This window comes from Mesoplodon mirus, assembly GCF_964341445.2.
Source record: "Mesoplodon mirus genome assembly, chromosome: 9".
NCBI classification, from domain to species: domain Eukaryota; kingdom Metazoa; phylum Chordata; class Mammalia; order Artiodactyla; family Ziphiidae; genus Mesoplodon; species Mesoplodon mirus.
The window spans coordinates 64,568,493-64,588,263 of NC_138985.1; the positions used below are offsets into that span (position 1 = coordinate 64,568,493).

The 19,771-nt window shown below is 40.2% G+C and overlaps 2 protein-coding genes across 6 annotated transcripts in view; both read right to left on the minus strand.

The window, feature by feature from the left end:
- OSBPL3 (oxysterol binding protein like 3) overlaps positions 1 to 19,771 on the minus strand; it is a 200,992-nt gene that overhangs the window by 115,863 nt on the left and 65,358 nt on the right. For 2 of the 5 annotated variants that reach the window (XM_082631944.1, XM_082631945.1), the window contains exon 2: positions 7,936 to 7,986. The exons of the other annotated variants lie outside the window; for them this stretch is intronic. The gene's annotated coding sequence lies outside the window, so the exon portion shown is untranslated. The remainder of the gene's footprint in view (positions 1 to 7,935; positions 7,987 to 19,771) is intronic. 5 annotated transcript variants of the gene reach the window in all.
- Positions 1 to 19,771, minus strand: part of LOC309810144 (uncharacterized protein) — a 184,409-nt gene that overhangs the window by 99,593 nt on the left and 65,045 nt on the right. The gene's annotated exons all lie outside the window — the stretch shown is intronic.

Sequence of the window (19,771 nt, forward strand, 5' to 3'; positions counted from 1 at the left end):
AAGCTAAAAAGGCAAGAAAAAGGTAAGAGCAACTCTGCCACTAGTGCTAACCATTCATGGCTGTTTTTTCCCTCCAGTAGAGCATGTAGGTCAGAAGCAATTTGAAGATTGTGTCTAACTTTTGCTTTGTTTTTCAATTTCCTACAACTAGCACGGAACCTGGCATGTGGCAGGTTATTTATCAAATTGATGCTCAACATCAAAAAAACAGAACAACCCAATTCAAAAATGGGCAGAAGACCTGAACAGACATTTTTCTAAAGAAGTCATGCAGATGGCCAACAGGCACATGAAAAGGTGCTCAACCTCACTGATCATCAGAGAAATGCAAATCGAAACTACAATGAGGCATCACCTCACACCTGTCAGAATGGCTATCATCAAAAAGAACACAAATAACAAATGTTGGTGAGGATGTGGAGAAAAGGGAACCTTCATGCACTGTTGGTGGGAATGTAAATTGGTGTAGCCACTGTGGAAAACAGTATGGAGGTTTCTCAAAGAACTCACTATAGAACCACCATACCATATGACCTACCAATTCCACTCCTGGGTATATATCTGAAAAAAACAAAAACACTAATTTGAAAAGATACATGCACCCCAATGTTCATAGCAGCATTATTTACAATTACCAAGGTATTGAAGCAACCTCAGTGTCTATCAACAGATGAATCAATAAAGAAGAGGTTTTATATATATATATACACATACACACAATGGAATACTACTCAGCCATAAAAAAAGAATGAAATTTTGCCATTTGCAACTACATGGACGGACTTAGAGGGTATTATGTTAAGTGAAACAAGTCAGACAGAGAAAGATAAATACCGTATGATATCACTTATATGTAGAATCTAAAAAATAAAACCACTGAATATAACAAAAAAGAAACAGACTCACAGATATAGAGAACGAGTGGTTACCAGTGGGGAGAGGGAAAGAAGGAGGGGAAAGATAGGGGTAAGGTATTAGGAGGTATAAACTACTATATATAAAATAAGTAAGCTGCAAGGATATACTGTACAACACAGAGAATATAGCCAATATTTTATAACTATAAATGGAGTATAATGTTTAAAAATTGTGAATCACTATGCTGTATACCTTAAGCTTATATAATATTCTACATCAACTATACCTCAAAAAATAAATAAATATAAAAACAAAACCAAATTGATGGCCTGTGTCCCCTTCCCCTTCCACTAGCTTCTAGAAAATTTTATCTCAGAAATAGGAAAATAAAACTCTAAAGTATCCATTTATGAAACTGAAAAAATTTTGTAGAAAGATGGATCCTAATTGTTTAGGAGTTTGTATCTAATGAGAATGTAAGAAAAAAGTAATAAGTAACAGAAATTACAAATAAAATCTAAATCATCAAAAGTGAGATGTAAATTACCAGAACTCTAGCTGGATTCCATCAGGCTAATATTTGAAATAATTTTCAGCAACCAGGACTCTGCTCTTCACTCAATTCCCCTATTTGTGTATTCATTGTAGATATCAGTTGAAGGAGGGGGGTTAGCACATTTGAGGGTTTTTCAACACACCATTCTGTATTTAGACAGCATCTGTCATCAAAGAAGTTCTGGTGCTATGCAAATGGCAACTCCCCCACCTCACACCCAGAGGACGCCAGCAAGGCAATATGGAGAGCAGTGCTTCATCATTTGAGTTGGAGCAGAATGACTGAAAGCAGTAGGAGGGAGGGAGGAAAGACAGGAGAGCACTCATTATGGCTGTAATGAACCCTGAATGATCATGAACTAAAACTGCAGCATGTGAACTAGAGCTAGCCAACAGAACTTTGGGTGCTGTCTGACACTGCAGCCTCTAGCCACATGTGGTTACTGAGCACTTGAAATGTGGCCAGTGCACCTAAGAAACTGAAGTTTAAATCTTAATTTTAAATCGTTTATATTTTCATAGCCACATGTGGCTGGTAGCTACCATATCAGACATCACAGCTTTAGACCACACCATTCTAAACCACTTATTTTCTCCCTCCTTTCCCTAAGCACAAAGTGAGAACCCCTCAGGATATTTCTGCCTCCTGAAATCCTCCAGGTGTGTTCTCACTCTTACCAACTCTGGAAAAGTCAATGGCTGGTAGACAGCTGAGTCATCATAGGTATGGTGGCCAAACTTAAATGTATTCAGTCATCTGGGAAAGTTTCTTCCCCACTCCTTCCACTGTTTGGAGACAATGAATTGAAGAGTGAAAGAGGCTACTAGTTTTCTACATGAGGTGAGCAGGGATTTTTAGTAATAAGCCCAACTGAAACTTCCAGGTACTTCAAACTGTGTCAGTACAGAGATTAGGTTCTCCAACAGACAGCTCCAATGGAAAACCACTAGGAATGTTATGAAAAAATATGTGAAGTTCACGTGTCATTTAGGAATGGCTTATAATGGCTGCTCAGTTTAAAGACAAGGGTTTGTGACATGAAGCACAAGATCATATTTCAGAACAAAAAAAAGTATTATCAATTCAAACAACGATCAGATGCCAATTTTTTTAGTAGATGAACATATTTACCACTTTCTGCTATCTTCAGATGGCAAAAAAAACTCCATCTTCAGCCAACCAGGTGCCTTTTCACAGAGAGTGGGGAGGAAGGGGGAGAGCCTTTTAAAAGGGTTCCTGCACAATTTGCAAAGTCCTAGAAACAGCTCCACAAAGCTGCCCAGTAGTTATCTTTTGGCCTGCAGGAAAGCTGTTGTTACTTTGGTGAGGAAATGAGAAATCCACTAAGAAAACAGCCAATTTCCCAACATTCAAGTGTTTCCATAATCTGATATTCGATCACCAGCTCAAATGTACTGCCCAATGTAATTCCACCATTTCAGGCAAACAGATATTCTTAAGAGTCCCCCATTCAAAACAGGCATTCTCATAAATCGCTAATAAAATATAGATTGGTATAACCTCTTTAGGAAGCAATTTGGCAGGAGAAAAGTTGTCTCTCAAAAATAAAGGCAATAAGCAACAATTCCCAAAGATAAAACAACTCAGGAAATATGGCTTCCAAAAGCCCTTGCCAAAAAACCCTTAATGATGATGAACCCCACCAAATGTTAAATTATCAAGAATGACGAAGCCATGGAAAAAAGACCAGTGGTTAACAGTGCATTGATTGGGGTTAAATAAGTGGGGGAATAACCAGGGGAAGTAGAGCTACTAAGTGTTAAAAGTATAAATCCTAACAAAATGAAAATAAAACAAACGACAAACATCTGATATCAGGGGAGGGTTGCTGGGCAAAAGAGTCAGATTGTTACATCATTACAGCTTGCCCAACCCATTCTCACTCCCAGGCCCTCAGAGGTTTTCATCTCTCCGCTGAATTTAGAGAACTAATCCTCTTTGGATAAAGAATAACTTTTCAGCAGACTAGCCATTTTTTCCTTTTGTTAAATTCAAGTAAGATCAAATAGGATATTTTACTTTTAAACCTATGTTTAGCTTGAGCTCAGTCTTAGACAATTATTTCTGCCCCTCATTTATCTCTCTCTCCCTCTATGCAGCCCTCCCATTATATGTACAGAGCCAAGCCTGAAATTAATGTTAACATTGGTTAGTTTACGGTTGAGATTTTTGGGTAATATTTTAATTTCTCCTTTGAGCTTTTTGTTTGTTTGTTTGTTTTGCTTGATCTTTAAAAGTAAGGAACACATATCATTGAAATAAATGTAAAATAGTAATTACTTTTCTGATTTGTATGGTTCATTTTCCTAAAATGGTCACCTGATCTGTGTTTCTCGTATTTCCCTGACACTCACCAATCTCAGATTCTGACTCAAATACCCTCACCAGTCCTCTTCAGCCTCTGACCCTCCTTTCTCTGGCTGTGTTTCAGTTTTTAGAGGAACACTATGCTTCAACATGAGAGAACTGTCCTTTGTCATACCTCCCCACAGTCGTCAGGCAAGGTAATGCGGGCCTCCCAAGAACGTGGAAAGTGTAGATAAGAAAAAACAGCAGGTCTGGGGTCTTTTAACTGGAGGTGTGAACGGAAACTACTGACACTGGGAATCCCAACTGTGCTGTTGTTACACATCAGTGGTGACACACCAACACACACAAACTGGATTTACTGGAAGTGAAGGCAGTTATACCACTAAGACCTCTTCCAATACCTAGACAGGTTCTTTCTTTTCTTTTCTTCTTTCCTTTCTTTTCTTTCTTTCTTTCTTTTCTTTCTTTCTTTTCTTTTCTTTCTTTCCTTTCTTTCTTTTCTTTCCTTCTTTCTTTTCTTTCTTTCCTTCTTTCTTCCTTTTTCTTTCTCTCTTTCCTTCCTTCTTCCCTCCCTCACTTCCTCCCTCCCTTCCTTCATATCTATCCATACGTCCTTCTCTCTCTCTTTCTATTTCTCTCACTCTCTCACACACACACTCTCTCCTTCTCTTTCTCTCTCTGCCCCCACCCCACCTTGAAAGAAACCCTTCCTCCCCTTAAAGGAAAGTCAAATAAACAAAGTCTATTAGGTGACTTGGAGAAAGAAGGAGGGAGGGTGTTTGGGTTGAGGGAGGGAAGATGGAAGAGCCATTAGGAGCATAGGGTAGCTGCATCCACATTTGTAATTGGATACAGTCTGCTCTACCACAGAACTCCAAGAATGCATTCCAGGCATGACAAGCTTATCTGACAACTCAGAACAAGGTAGCTGTTCACATTTTTGTTTATTCCATAGCAAAAGTCAGTGGTCGTGTTTGGTATGGGTCCTCCTCCTCCTGCCTCTTCCTGTCCTCTATCTTTTAAAAGGTGAATCAGAGCAAAAGCTGCAGAAATCAAATTTTACCAGTTTATTAGATCACAAATCATTAGGTACCACACAGACCAAGCTAAACAAGTAACATATTAAAAAAAAGTCAGATCCTGGAAGGTAGGGTATTTTATAAGTTATCTATACATATATGCAATGTTTCAGGAGTTTGATTTTAGCTTCTAATTTAAGCTTTCACTTTTTTGACAAGTGAGACAACAGACACAGTCAGCTTCTATGTAATATACCAGCAGTCATGACCCTTCCTAGAAACAGCAGCTCAAAAAGACTAAGAAATCAAATTTCATGACTGAAAAATAAAGTTGTTATCCTGGGTCATAATTATTCAAAATGTGCTCTGCCAAATAACAGTCTCACCGGGCTGTCTGTGGGAGAAAAAGCAGGTCCTCACAGACCGGTCCCCTTGGGAAATACTGCTCCTATATTCCCTCTTGAAGACACAGTGTAATATGTATTGGCACATTGAAGGTTCTGAGAGGTCCTGCGGTTAAAACAAGCAAACTATGATAAAAGCCAAATGGGTTAACTTTGTTCAACCCATTCCAAACCTTTCTGACTATGGTATCTATTCTCTGAGTTACCTCAGAGAATACTCGACATTCCTTCAGCCTGATGATCCAGTCTAGCTTGAAAGCTCAATTATCCTATGAATCCATGAAATGAACTGAACTCTTAACCTTTAAAGGCTGGTTTATCTGTCACACAGATAATAGCCTAACACACACAGGCACCATTTCTTGGCTATGAATCAGGCTCGTAACAGTCAGTAGTAACATTTGGATACTCTTTGCTTAAAGTTTCATGTCTAGACTTGAGAGGTCTAGAGAATCACGAAAAACCATGATTGTTGCATAAAAAACATAAGCAATGTTCAGAGACTGGGAACCTGCTTCCCTATTTGACCCAATCTTCCCTAAAAGTCCCTCCCTGGTCTCTCATTATCACTTATTGTCCTCCAAACCCAACTTCCCCACTCCCCTTCCTCCTTGCTTTCTGTGGTTTACTACTCAGACTCGATGCTTCCCATTTCAGTCTGAAATTACCCTGAAGAGAAAACATCGGCATAGGAAGTCCAACATCATTTGGAGGAAAGAAGTGCCACCCCAGGGAATGACATTCTCGGTTAACTGGACAAAGTGCTCAAAGAAATCTTGGGGAAAAGATCTCAGAAATTACTCACACAACTGTTGTGCAGGACTACCTAAACACGTATCTCCTCTCAATGTGCACTATATTTACCCAAGTACACAAGAAATGGGATCAACATTTAGTATTCACTTAACAGATGTTTATTCATCACTTACTATGGGTTAGGCACAATTCTAGGCATTGGAGATAAAGCAGTGAAGAAAGTCGAAAACACTATACTAGAAACAACACCACAGAACAGACTAGCAAATGCAGTATTACCAATCCATACGATGACTTTGGGGAAAACAATTTCTAAATGGAAGAAGGCTGACTTTAAGAATTCAGAACCATCTTACAAGGTACAAGGGAAGTTTCTGCATCCATGAGGACGTGGGAAAGGCAACAGATATTTAGTTTTTATCTATCGTTTCTCAGGCATCATTTACTTTTATAAATGTTACATTTTTTAATTCTCAGGACTATCCTTTGACTTAGGTCCTAAGCTTTATATTACAGTGAGAAAAATGAGACGGAGCTAGTGGTCAAGCTTTTGTAATCTGCCTGACTCCAAATCCATACCTTTTATACAAGAATAGTGAGGTTAGACCTGAAACTGAATTCATGGCTACTTCAAAGTTACATGTCTAATGTGACCTCATGATGGCAGAGAAAGGATATCTCAAAGAACGTGAGGTAGAAGAGTAAATATCAACATCACATCAAAAAATTATCTTCACAAATTTGTTGAACTCACACCTCCCAATTTTAAAACTAACTACAAAGCTACAGGAATCAAGACAGTGTTTACTGACAGAAAGATAAACATATAGCTAAAAGGAGGGAAGTAAGAATGCAGAAATTAAACTCTCGCTCTTATGGTCAATTCATTTTGACAAAGATACCAAGATGATTCAGTGGGGGAAAGAGGAGTCTTTTCAACAAATGGTGCTGGGAAAAGGAGATATTCACATGCAAAAGGATGAAGTTGGACCCTACTTCATACTACATACAAAAATTGACCCAAAATTGACCAAAGTCCTAAATGTAAAAGCTAAGACTATAAAACCTTTAAAAGAAAACACAGGGGTATATTTTCCTGATCTTGGATTAGGTCAGAGTCTCAGATATGACACCTAAAGCAAAAGCAATAAAGAAAAAAAAAATAGTAAGTTGGACTTCATTACAATTAAAAACTTTTATGCTTCAAAGGATAAAATCAAGAGAATGAAAAGACAAGCCAAGAACAGGAGAAAATACTTGCAAATCATATAGTTGATATGGGTATAGAGTATAGAAATAATTCTTACAACCGAACAATGAAAAAATAAGCCAATTTTTTAAGCAGGCAAAGAACTCAAATAGACATTTCTCCAAGGAAGACACCCAGGTGGTCAATAAGCAGATGAAAAAATATGTTTAACATCATTAACCATGAAAGAAATGCAAACCAAAATTACAAAAAAAAAAAAAGAGAGAGAGAAGCAAACAAAAAGGCAGACAATAACAGTGGTTAGCAAGGATGTTGAGAAATTGAAACTCTCATGCTCTTTGGTGGCTATGTATACTTTGAAAAACAGTCTGGCAGTTCCTTAAAATATTAAACATAGTTACCATATGAGGCAGCAATACCACTCCTAGGTATATACCCAAGAAACTTGAAGACGTATGTCCACACAAAAACTTGCACAAGAATATTCATAGCAGCAGAATTCATAATAGTTAAAAGGTAGAAAAACCCCAATATCTATCAACTGATAAATGGATAAACAAAAATAAAACATCTATATGGTATGGACTGATTGATTGTGTAGTCCCAGAATTCATATATTGAAGCCTAATCCCCAATGTGATGGTATTTGGAGATGGGGCCACTGGGAGGTAATTAAGTCATGAGGGTGGAGCCCTCATGAATGGGATTAGTGGCCTTAGACTTGCTTCCTGTCTCTGCTCTCAGCCATGTAAGGATACAACAAGAAGATAGCCACCTACAAACCAGGAAGGGGGTGCTCACCAGACAGCAGATCTGCAGGCACCTGGTCCTTGGACCTCCCAGACTCTAGAACTGTAAGAAATAAATGTTTGTTGTTTAAGTCACCCAATCTATGGTAATTTCTTATAGCAGCTTGGACTAAGATACTATACAATGAAATATTATTCAGCTACAAAAGGGAATGAAACATTGAGTCAAGCTACAATGTGGGTGAACCTTGAAAACATCATGCTAGGGACTTCCCTGGCGGTCCAGTGGTTAAGACTCCAAGCTTCCAATGCAGGGGGCTCAGGTTTGATCCCTGGTTGGGGAACTAAGATCCTACATGCTATGCAGTATGACCAAAAAAAAGAAAAAGAAAATATTATGCTAAGTGAAGGAAGCCAGATAAAAAAGGCCACACATTGTATGACTCTATTTACATGAAATGCCCAGAATAAGCAAATCTATAAAGACAGGAAGTAGATAAGTGTTTGCCACGGCTTGGGATTTGTTTTGGGGATGATGGAAATGTTCTGGAACTAATTCCAGTTGCACGATTTTGTGAATGTACTAAAAAATATATTACTGACTTATATACTCTGGATTCTACATATAAGTGATATCATATGATATTTGTCTTTGTCTGGCTTACTTCACTTAGTATGATAAACTTATATACTCTAAACGGGTGAATTTTGTGGTATGTGAATAATATATCAATAAAAAATATCTTACCCTCCTAAAAATAATCTTTGAATTAAATAGAATCTGATATTAGTTATCTATTTTCTCCCACAAAAACCACTGGCATTGAGGTGAATGTACTTTTGCTGAATCAGATATGTAACACCGGGATCTAGTCCTAAGATTCAAAAAATAAAGAACTATTCTGTGCATTGAAAGATAAATAAACTTCAATGGGAAAGTTCTGAGAACTCTACCATGACTAAAATAGCATACTCAACTGAAAACAAATAAAATTATATCAACATGGGAGCCTATAACTTCAGATTGGGCTCTATGAAGTCTTCAGAATCCATATGCTCTAGTGACCTCTTGGAAAGGAAAGAATGAAATAGCAAGTCAAAGGTCAAAGTCAACTCCAACACATGGAAACACCAATATGAATTATGTCAAGACTTGTCGGGCTTCCCTGGTGGCGCAGTGGTTGAGAGTCCGCCTGCCGATGTAGGGGACACAGGTTTGTGCCCCGGTCTGGGAAGGTCCCACGTGCCGCGGAGCGGCTGGGCCCGTGAGCCATGGCCACTGAGCCTGCGCATCCAGAGCCTGTGCACCGCAGCGGGAGAGGCCACAACAGTGAGAGGCCCGCGTACCGCAAAAAAAAAAAAAAAAAAAAAAAAGACTTGTCAATCCTGGCTGCCACATTAGTCATCCTAGAACTCACAAATAGATTGTGGAGACTCCTCTTCTGAGAGGCTGCTGACAATCATATCCAAAAATGAAACATGGGTCCTGCAAGACCTCAAAGGCTTTCTTCTATCATGGTAGGCAGTACTGGCTTAGGTCACTGAGGGCCTATTTACAAGCAATCAGGGGTCTAATTAAAACCCTTACAGAATGACTAAAAGCCAAATCTGGACATGATGTTAAAATGATGACCTTCAAGCTCAAATCTGGATGTGACGTTAAACTGACCTTGAAGCTCCATAACAGTTGGTTGATTTTTGATCTGTATGCTTGCTTTACATTTAGCAATGGCTCAGGCCCACATTTAAAAAAAAAAAAAAAAAAGAGCTACTACGTCTCTAATTCTCAGAAATACCACCATGTAGGTTAAAATAGACATGCACGTGTACACACACTCACACAGACCATCCCATCACAAGTCAAAAGAAACACCCAAGCTAATGAAAAGCCTGCAATTCATTGTCTGCAGTCAAAAGAGCAAGATAGATGGAGCAATCACAGATAATTCCAAATTTTGAGAGGTTATATTCCCAAAAGGTAGTTATAAATCAGCTGTTTGAAACTTGAAACACATTTTCTCATAGAAATCTGTTAGCTTGTGGTCACATACCCAGGTGAGACCAGGGAGACCAACGCAATGCATGTGAAGCAGAAAGTTGATGGCACTTCCTAGAGGGGGAAAATGTCTTCCAAGTTCAACTCCTAACGTAGCTCAACAGTGGCAGTGCCCCGGCGGCAGCATGGGGAAATAGGGTGCACACTCTCTGGTCTTGTCCTTCCCCAGATATCCTAAACTGGTGAACAAACAGGCCCTGGGCCACATGGGAAACCCACCCCACTCCCATTCAGACATAGGAATCCTTCACAGGGGATCTCTCTGTGACTGTGAGGGCCTGTGGCTTTTTGCTGCTCTCCCAAAGTCTTAATTTCAGTAAGTGTCTGTTTATCCAGAAGTGAAAGTAAACAAGATTTCTCATTACAGAATTTTTTAAAATATTTTTTGTTGAAATACAACGTGCATACAGAAAGCCAAATTACTGGATTTTTTAAAAAAATATATTTCATAGGGAAGATACAGGAAAAGTAGTGACTTTCAGCAACTTCTCAATGTCTCTTGTGGTCAGTACAAATTCTGTTTTTCATCACCCTTGTGTCCTACACCCAGCACAGAGGCTGTACATAGTGGGCACCTCAGAGACGTGTGGGATCTCTGTACCTTTAACTTCATTAGTATTGTGGATGTAATTTATTTTAAAAAATACCTTAGAATAACTTACATACACTGTGATAGTGACCTTGAGCAATTTGCCTCTTTGTGCCTCAATTTCCTTAACCAGGGAATCATTCTCGCCCAGGGAATTGTGTGGCTAAGTGACCAGAGTAGGAAGGACATTAAATTTTCAGTGGATACTTTGGTGCCTTCAGAATGTGGTTTCACAAATACATATCACCCATTAAACAATCGAAGAAACGGAATGCATTATGTGAGTCATCATTACAGGAAACCCCAAATGAGAGTTGGGAGTGCGTAATAACTCGGGACGCCCTCCCTAGCCCCTCTCCCGCCATCTCCTTGTCCCTCCTCCAGCCCTCCTCAGACTTACACTGAGCTGCTGGCTCAGGCCCCATCCTCAGTCTGACCTCATTCTAGCCTGACCACCTGGTTCTGATTCACAGCCTTGCTGTCAACCCTGCTATATGTGCTTCATTCCCCAGTCCTGCTTCAGAATTTCAGGTCAAGGATCTCTGTTCCTCCTCTAACAACCAGCCACACTCTCACTGACCCAGAGTTTCTTGGGTGAAAGTGATGGATCATCCTCCTTACAGAAAACCACAGGGCTAATTCTGAATTCAAAGTTCGCTTATTACCTTAGGGTCAGTACAGAAAAGGGGGTGGGGTGGGGAAGGAAGGGTTGAGTGACAGTTTTAGAACCAGAAGAAAAGAAAAAGCAAACATATAAGTGTGACCATCAGGATACTCTGCAGTATTGCTCCACACCCACTTCACACACACAGTATCAGAGAAGGACCAATTGAGCCAATTCTTCACTTTAGGGACAGCAAGTACATTCCTAGAAGATAGTTTCTGTCAATCGTGATAGATTATCTATCAAGAGAGGGTCTTCACTAATCTCCCTTCTTTCTTTAATAGGCCCACAAAAGAACACAGGGCACACTTGCAGAAGGCAGCTCATCATGTCTGGGGGGTCAGGACTACAGTCTTAGTACAGGCACTTACAACAGGGCTCCTCTCCTCAGCACCCTTCTCTCTGAGAACCAGCCTCGCCCCGTGCCCTGCCCCTCCCTGGCCAGTGGGATGACCCAAACCAAGGGCAGCCACTGCACGGACCAAGCTGAGCCAACCAGATTCTCTTTGTGCAGAATTCATAAGTAGACACAGGGACCAAGGCAGCCTCTGATGGCCACTGAACTTAAAGACAAGTGGGACCGCCGGGGACAGGGGTCGGGGGGCTGGGGGAAGGTGCTATTTTTCACCAGGTGCTGGGAAAGCAGAGATGAGAGGGAAAAAGCAGGGAAAGCAGAATGGCAGGGCCTGTAGACAGAGAGAGGAACTGACAGATGAGGAGAGACAGGCAGACCAGGAACACAGAGAAAGGCAGAGCGAGACACACAGGAAGACAGACAGACAACACACACATGCAGTGAGACGGAGCCAGAAGCAAAGTAACAGACGCACAGAGAGACAAATCAGACGGGGAGGCCAGCGGGGGCGGGCGGTCTGGTGGGGAGGATGGAGGACCGGATGGATCTCTGCCATGTCCGAGGCCCTGCCAAGTTCCAGCTGTGCCTCTAGCTTCCTGCCCAAGGGCTCTGTGAGCTACCCCTGCATCAGTCCAATAAAATCCCCGCTTTCCTGATCCAGTTTGAAACACTATTTTTCACATATGAAATAACAAAGTAATTTTGAGTATCAAAACCCAGTGAGAGGAGGGATTGACAGAGTTTGACACATATTGCTGATAGCGGTATAAATAAATAAAAATGTTTGGGAAACCTATTTAATGACTGTTATCAAAATGCTAGAAAATAGTCTTACCCTATTATGAATCTTACTCAAGATTCATAACAGGCGAGAAGTGGATACAACCTTAATGCCCAACATTAGAGGATAAGTTGAGCAAATTAGGACTAGAATATATTATTTTATACAATGAATAATATTGCTTCTAAAGATATTTGTTAAGAATATAACATGTAAGTGATTCGTGTTTAAAGAAAAATACTAAATATAAAAGTGCACATTGAAAATAAAACTCACAGGAAATGCTCAAAGAGATAATAGGGGCTACATTTGGATGGCAAATCAAAGGGGGTTTTTCCCTCTCTTTTGCTTATTCATTTTCTGTAGTTTCAACATTTTTATAATGAGAATATATTCAAGATGATATATTTAATCACTTAAAATCAAATGGTAGGGGGCTTCCCTGGTGGCGCAGTGGTTGAGAGTCCGCCTGCCAATGCAGGGGACACAGGTTCATGCCCCAGTCCGGGAAGATCCCACATGCCGCGGAGCGGCTGGGCCCGTGAGCCATGGCCGCTGAGCCTGCGCGTCCGGAGCCTGTGCTCCACAACGGGAGAGGCCACAACAGTGAGAGGCCGCGTACCGCAAAAAAAAAAAAAAAAAAAAAAAAAAAAAATCAAATGGTAGGGGGAGTAGTAAGAGTCTACCCCTTACACTTTGTACTTGTTTTTCTCGAGTTGTAACTTTCCTATTACTGTAGTATCCAGTATGGATTCCTACACAGAACTGCCAACTTGAAGAACCAAGGTCACCCAGTTAAGCTCCTTGCTAATATTGTCACTCTGACATTAATTTCCTAACATTTGCTCAGTGCCCGCCTACCTTGTGTCAGACTGGGTTTAACTGGTGTGGATACTCCGCTGGGTAACTTATGACTTTCTGAGGCAGCCAATTCCATTTTTAAATGTTTTGACGATGTCAATGATCTCCAGCTTAATCAGCTGCCCCAAGGCCTATCTGAGCATTCACCAACCTGATGGTGGTCAGAAGACTGTTCCATGTCCAAAAAGATCCCCTTTCTCCCGGGATATTTAGATCTATGGCTGTGCTGCTCAAGGTTCTGCTTGGGAATCAGATTTGTTCTGTCGCAGGCTGGTTAGTTGCTTCCTTTCTTTAGGGATGATACAAATCAGCTATATAGATTCTCTTTCTCACTTCTTTTTTATGTGCATATGTATGTATATGCAAAGGGACAAGGGAGGGGGCATAAAAATTTATCACTTTTATATATGTCTTCGGATATTTATAACATAAGAGCACTGTGAACCCATACATATAATGAATATTCAAAAAATGTTATTAAAGGGCTTCCCTGGTGGCGCAGTGGTTGAGAGCAGGGGACACGGGTTCGTGCCCGGGTCTGGGAAGATCCCACATGCCGCGGAGTGGCTGGGCCCGTGAGCCATGGCCGCTGAGCCTGCACGTCCAGAGCCCGTGCTCTGCAACGGAAGAGGCCACAGCAGTGAGAGGCCCGTGTACCGCCAAAAAAAAAAAAAAAAAATGTTATTAAAGATTACTAAATGGCATGAATACAGAGTGTGGTGTTTTAAATTCCATATATATGAACACAGGAACCAACAGCTGAATCAGAAATTATCCTGGTAGGCCTTTCACCGACCTACGGCTACCATAACAAACTCTCCTCGGTTTCCCCTTTTAACATAAACCCCAAAAGCATGTGGAGAAGGTGAGGTCAGTATATTTACCTGACTTTGTTAATTGCCGTCTGGACCTTGGAACACTAGGAAGGATGCCCACCTATAGTAATATGTGGCCAGACACCTTTTCAAGAACAGAAGAAACAGTCCAATTCCAGCCCAAATACTCTAAGACCCAAGATGGTTTCCACATCTCTCCTGGCCGGGCCTCTCAATTCATAACAAAAACTTTCTTCCTTCCAAATGGCCCGTAGGCAGGCCTGCTTGAAGGGAGAGGTACTGAATGTCTCAAATGAGTTCTACAAGGATGGCTTTCTTTCCAAGTTAAACTCCTGAGGAAGAAACCCCTCCCTGCAAGAGCGATCTCCAGCTTCTCAGAGCTACAAATGCATTCAGGGTCCCCCTTCAGATGGGAACGTATCACTGCCTTCCTCTATCACTGTTTGTAGCAAACAGTATCACTGGGTTACATCCAGGAGGAGAAAAGTGGGAAGAGAGGTGGGTTTCTCCTAACGGTGTGTTTAAGTCAGGCTTCCTCCTTTACACTTTACTGTGGTTAGAGTTCAGAGAGCTGGCTGGGTGGACAAGTCCAACTTCACAGCCATTGCTGTATCCATCTTTGTGACATGGAAAGGTTGAGTAGAATAACTGTTTTGGTTTCTGTGGATCACTTTTAAGACAGGATGGCAGAGCTGGAGTTAGAAAGATAAAAAGCTTATTCTGTTTCATTAAAGTGATCCTTAAATAGCTCTGGAGGGAAACCTTATCAGCCCTCAGTTTTACACTTGTGTGATGAAGAGGAAGACACAATTACTAGATGTGCTCCTATAACAGGGATTGGTATGCAGTGGTAACTAGAATCTATTATTTCTTTATATCTAGAACAATTACCGCCTAAGTGTAATCTGAATTGAGGAAAATGATAGCGACCTATTTTCAGCTACAGAAGCAGTGGACAACAGTTCATAAAAAGCTCTCTAGCCTGCAGTTTGAACAAGTCAGGTCATGTCATGCCCCTGTACAAATTTTTTCAGTGTTCACTTATTACCTACAAATAATAGATGTCTGGCTGCAAATCAGAATCATCCATAGACTTATTTCATTTCATTTTAGGCTGTGCCACCGCACACAGCTTGTGGGATCTCAGTTCCCTGACCAGGGATTGAACCCAGGCCACAGCAGTGAAAGCCTGGAATCCTAACCACTGGACCACCAGGGAAGTCCCATCCATGGATATTTTAAAGAAAAATGCACACTCACGTCCTCTTCCTGAAGATGGCAATTCAACAGTCCTGGGATCTAGGTAAGAGCATTTAAAAAAAATCCTTCCAGACGACTAAAATGCACAGGATTGAGAACTACTGACTTACAAAAGGAAGTCTCAGGTCTTCTGTGCTACACACGAGTCTTGATTCCCGTAACTATTTACCTCACATTTCACCTTCCAGCAACACTAATCCACTTGCAGTTCCCCACAAACCGCCCCTGAGCCTTTGCAGCAGCCGCCCTGCCCCCAATGTATACATGGCAGAGTAGTCCCTCTTGAGGTTGCAGCTCCAATGATGCTTTCTATCCACTTCTCCCTAACATTCCCAGACACACAAAAGAAAAAGAGAAAGGAGTACCAGCATACTACTACAGAAATCATCAAATCACAAAGGAAGAGAGCAAGAGAAGAAAAAAGGAACAAAGGAATTACAGAACAGCCAGAAAAGAATTAACAAACTGGCAATAAGAACATACCTAGCAATAATTATTTTGAATGCAAATGGAATAAATTATCCAATCAAAAGACACAAAGTGGCATGGCACAATGAATTAAAAAAAAAAAAAAAGACCCATCATTACTCTGCCTACAAGACACTCACTTCGTATGCAAGGACACACACAGACTGAAAGTGAAGGGATGGAAGAAGATACTCCATGCAAACAAACCAAAAGAAAGCTGGGGTAGCAATACTTATATCAGACAAAACAGACTTTAAGACAAAGGCTGTAATAAGAGACAAAGAAAATCATTACGCTATGATAAAGGGGTCAATCCAACAAGAGGATATGATATTTGTAAATGTTTACGCACCCAGCATAGGGACACCTAAATATATAAAGCAAGTATTAACAGACTTAAAGGGAAAAAGAGACAGTAACACAATAACAGTAGGAGACTTTAATACCCCACTACATTAATGGATAAATCTTCTAAACAGAAACTCAATAAACACTGGCTTCAAATGACACATTAGATCAAATGGACTTAACATTCCCAGGCTGGCACACACCAGGCTGCCCTTGCACATACTTTATTCTAGCAACTGTATTTAATACAAAGAAAAATTCTGTTTGCATGTCTGTCTCCTTACTGAATTGTAAGCTCCTGGAGGGAGGACACTGTTCTTTTTCATCTTCATACCCTGTAGCCTCACAAAATACTTGTCATACGGCAGGTACTTAATAAATTTCCAGTGAACTAACTAATAAGTGCACCATGTGAAGGCAATGTAGCCAAAACTATAACAAGGAATACTGATGACATTATCTTGTTTTAGTTGAGCAAAAGAAAACTTGAATAAATATAATCACTAATTTTTACTCAGTTAGATTCTCCATTGTGTGCCTTGGGTTCTAAGAGTTACTTAATAATCCTCAAGTACACTAAAGAGAAAGCTCTTGGGAATCTTTGATTCAGTTAGAAGCAATACTGCTCTCATCTTATGTCCAGAACTTATTTCAAGGGGAACCACATGACTTCAATTCCAGCCTTAGATATTGATGAAAGAAATCTCTGAAAGAAGCTGGCAGGGGAGTTGGCAAGATGAAGATATATTGTATATGCCGTTTAGAGTTTTCTGAATAGCATTTTGCAAAGCTACAGGCTTACAGGATTTAAAATATGACTCAGAACACCAACTGGGATGCCAACGTTTTTATTTTTAGATTTTTCTAGCAGAGAATATGGCTATAAATTCAACCTACTCAGTCTACAAATCCTCTAAACTTCCTCCTAGAGAATAGAAAAACACTTGGCATTTCTCTGGGTATTATTTTATTTGCATATATAGTTATGCTGGTAAGATTTTGGTAACTAAAGAAGAATTAATAATGGAAGCTCTAAATGATTCCCATGATTACTGCTTAAGTTGGCAAAATATCCTCAAGCACAGAAGAAACTCGCTCGTGGAAATGTGCATGGGCAAGTTGTTCAGTTTTTTCCACAATGGTATGCTGGCTTGTAGTTATATGTGTTCTCAGACAAGTGGCAAGGGGACAGTAACAGAAGGACCACAATTTTGAGAGAGAAAATGGGACCAGAGAAAATTCAATGGCATGGTAAAAATATTTTATGCTTTATACCATCTGTGCTTTGCTGTTCGGCACCTTAACTTCTCATTATCCTGGCCCTTTAAAAAATCATTTTATTGGGCTTCCCTGGTGGCGCAGTGGTTGAGAGTCTGCCTGCCGACGCAGGGGACACTGGTTCGTGCCCCGGTCCGGGAAGACCCCACATGCCGCGGAGTGGCTGGGCCCGTGAGCCACGGCCGCTGAGCCTGCGCATCTGAAGCCTGTGCTCCGCAACGGGAGAGGCCACAACAGTGAGTGGCCCGCGTACCGCAAAAAAAAAAAAAAAAAAAAAAAATCATTTTATTGAGGTATAATTTACATACAATAAAATGCCCCCTTTTAATGTACACTTTGATGAGTTTGGACAAATGTATATGCCTATATGACCACCACTTCAAGCAACATATAGAATATTTCCCCCACCCAGAAAGTATCCTCATGCCCTTTTGCAGTCAACTCCCACACTCCCACCTCTGATTTCTATCACTAGGATTAATCTTGTCTGTTTCAGGACTTCATATAAATGGAATCATGCAGAATATGCTCTTTTTGTTTCTGCTTCTTTCTCTCAACAATGTTTCTGAGTTTCAGCCACCATGTTGCTTATATCAGTGGTCTCCTCTTTTTCACTGATGAGTAGTATTCCATGGAATACATAAATATACCACAATTTGTCTCTTTACCAGTTGATGAACATATGGGCTGTTTCCAGCTTTTAGTGGTTCTAACAAAGCTGCTATGAACAGTTATATATAGGTCTTTCTTGGGTAAATGCATAGGAGCAGAACTGTTAGGCTGAAGGGAAGTGTGTTTAATGTCAGAAACTGCCAAATTGCTCTCCATGTGGCTGTGCCTTTTTACACTCCCACCAGCCATGCTGACAGCTCCAGCTGCCCCATATCCAAGCCAACATATAATAAGTTTCAGCCATGTTGGTGGGTGTGCAGGTATACCTCACTGTGGTTTCATTTACAAGATTATGAAATCTATGTCCTTCAACTTTCAACCTTCTCCTCTTTCTATAGAACACAAACAATATGATATAATAAAAGATCACTGGGTCCGTTTCTGGAGTCTTGAATTTTATCACCAACTTTGTCACTAAATAGTTGCATAATGCTATAAAGACCATCTATCCTGACCTCAATGTTTTCCTATCAATAAAGTGGTTAAGTCAGGCTCAGTGAGACTTATATTCTTGTTCTTAACAAAAATGAACATAAATGAGTTCTATCGAAAGCAACATATTCCTTTCATAATAGTTAAGCATTATTTTTGCATAATGTCTCAAAGTTTTCAAAGAGGTTTTGTATATATCCTATTTAATGCCAAAGGAATAATTCTCTCAAAACACCACACATTAACAAACAAACAAACAAACAAAAAAAAGGAAGAAGAACTCATCAAGAAAGGAGATTTTATTTAATGTAAGGTTCCCTCCTCTGCCTGGTACATCAGATCTGCTCTGCCCAATCAGTGAAGCTTACTTAATGAACTCCCTTTCACAGTCATTGGAGCTTAATTCCAAATTGCACCTGTTTTTTAAAAACCTTTATGATTCAGGAAGCATAAATAATCCCCTTTGGTCATTTATGTTTTGCTCACTAAGCTTTCAATTGTATGGAGTGAATCAAACAGCAAATCATTGGGTTTCACTCACTATTTTGCCTTATGCATATACAATACTCCTTTACTCTTGTTAAGCTTCACATATCTAGCAATGTATGGAAACTAAGCAAATTCCAAGTTAGTCCACATCCTTTGGGTTCCCATAAATCAAGGTGAGGCAAAGTTAATGATAAAGGTAGGAAAATACCACACATTCTTTATGAGGAAACTTAAGGAGTCAGAAGAAAGGGTAAATGGTGATCAAAGGTGAGAGGGAAAGGCATGGCAAGACATTAAAGGAAATTAGTTTTCAGTTCCAAAGAAATATGTGCTGAAAAAAAATGCCATAAAACATCTGGTGTTCAGGGGGTTTGGGGGTGGGGGGGGGGAGAACAACACTTTTTATCTTCAATTCCTGTCTAAACGAATTATATATTGCCTATCCAAGACACAGATTACACTTAACAAAGGTTTCCCGTATCTTGTTCCAAAGATATCTCAGTATATATATGCCAGCAGAAATAGAATAAAACTTATATTGCTGACAGCAAAAAAGACATGGGCTTCAGTGGGATGTCTATTTCAATATGAATGGGGAAAGCTAAAAAAAGATCACATTACATATGAAAAAATATTTGCAGTGTACTTCCAAGGGCCTTTTACTTGTTGGGGAAATGGAAAGCAATCCACCCACCATCAATTCAGTTGGTCATTAACCTTTCCTGGGTCACTAACTTCTTTAAAAATCTAATGAGAGGTATGGTCCAGTCTTTCCAGAAAAACAATCATATGGTTTTTC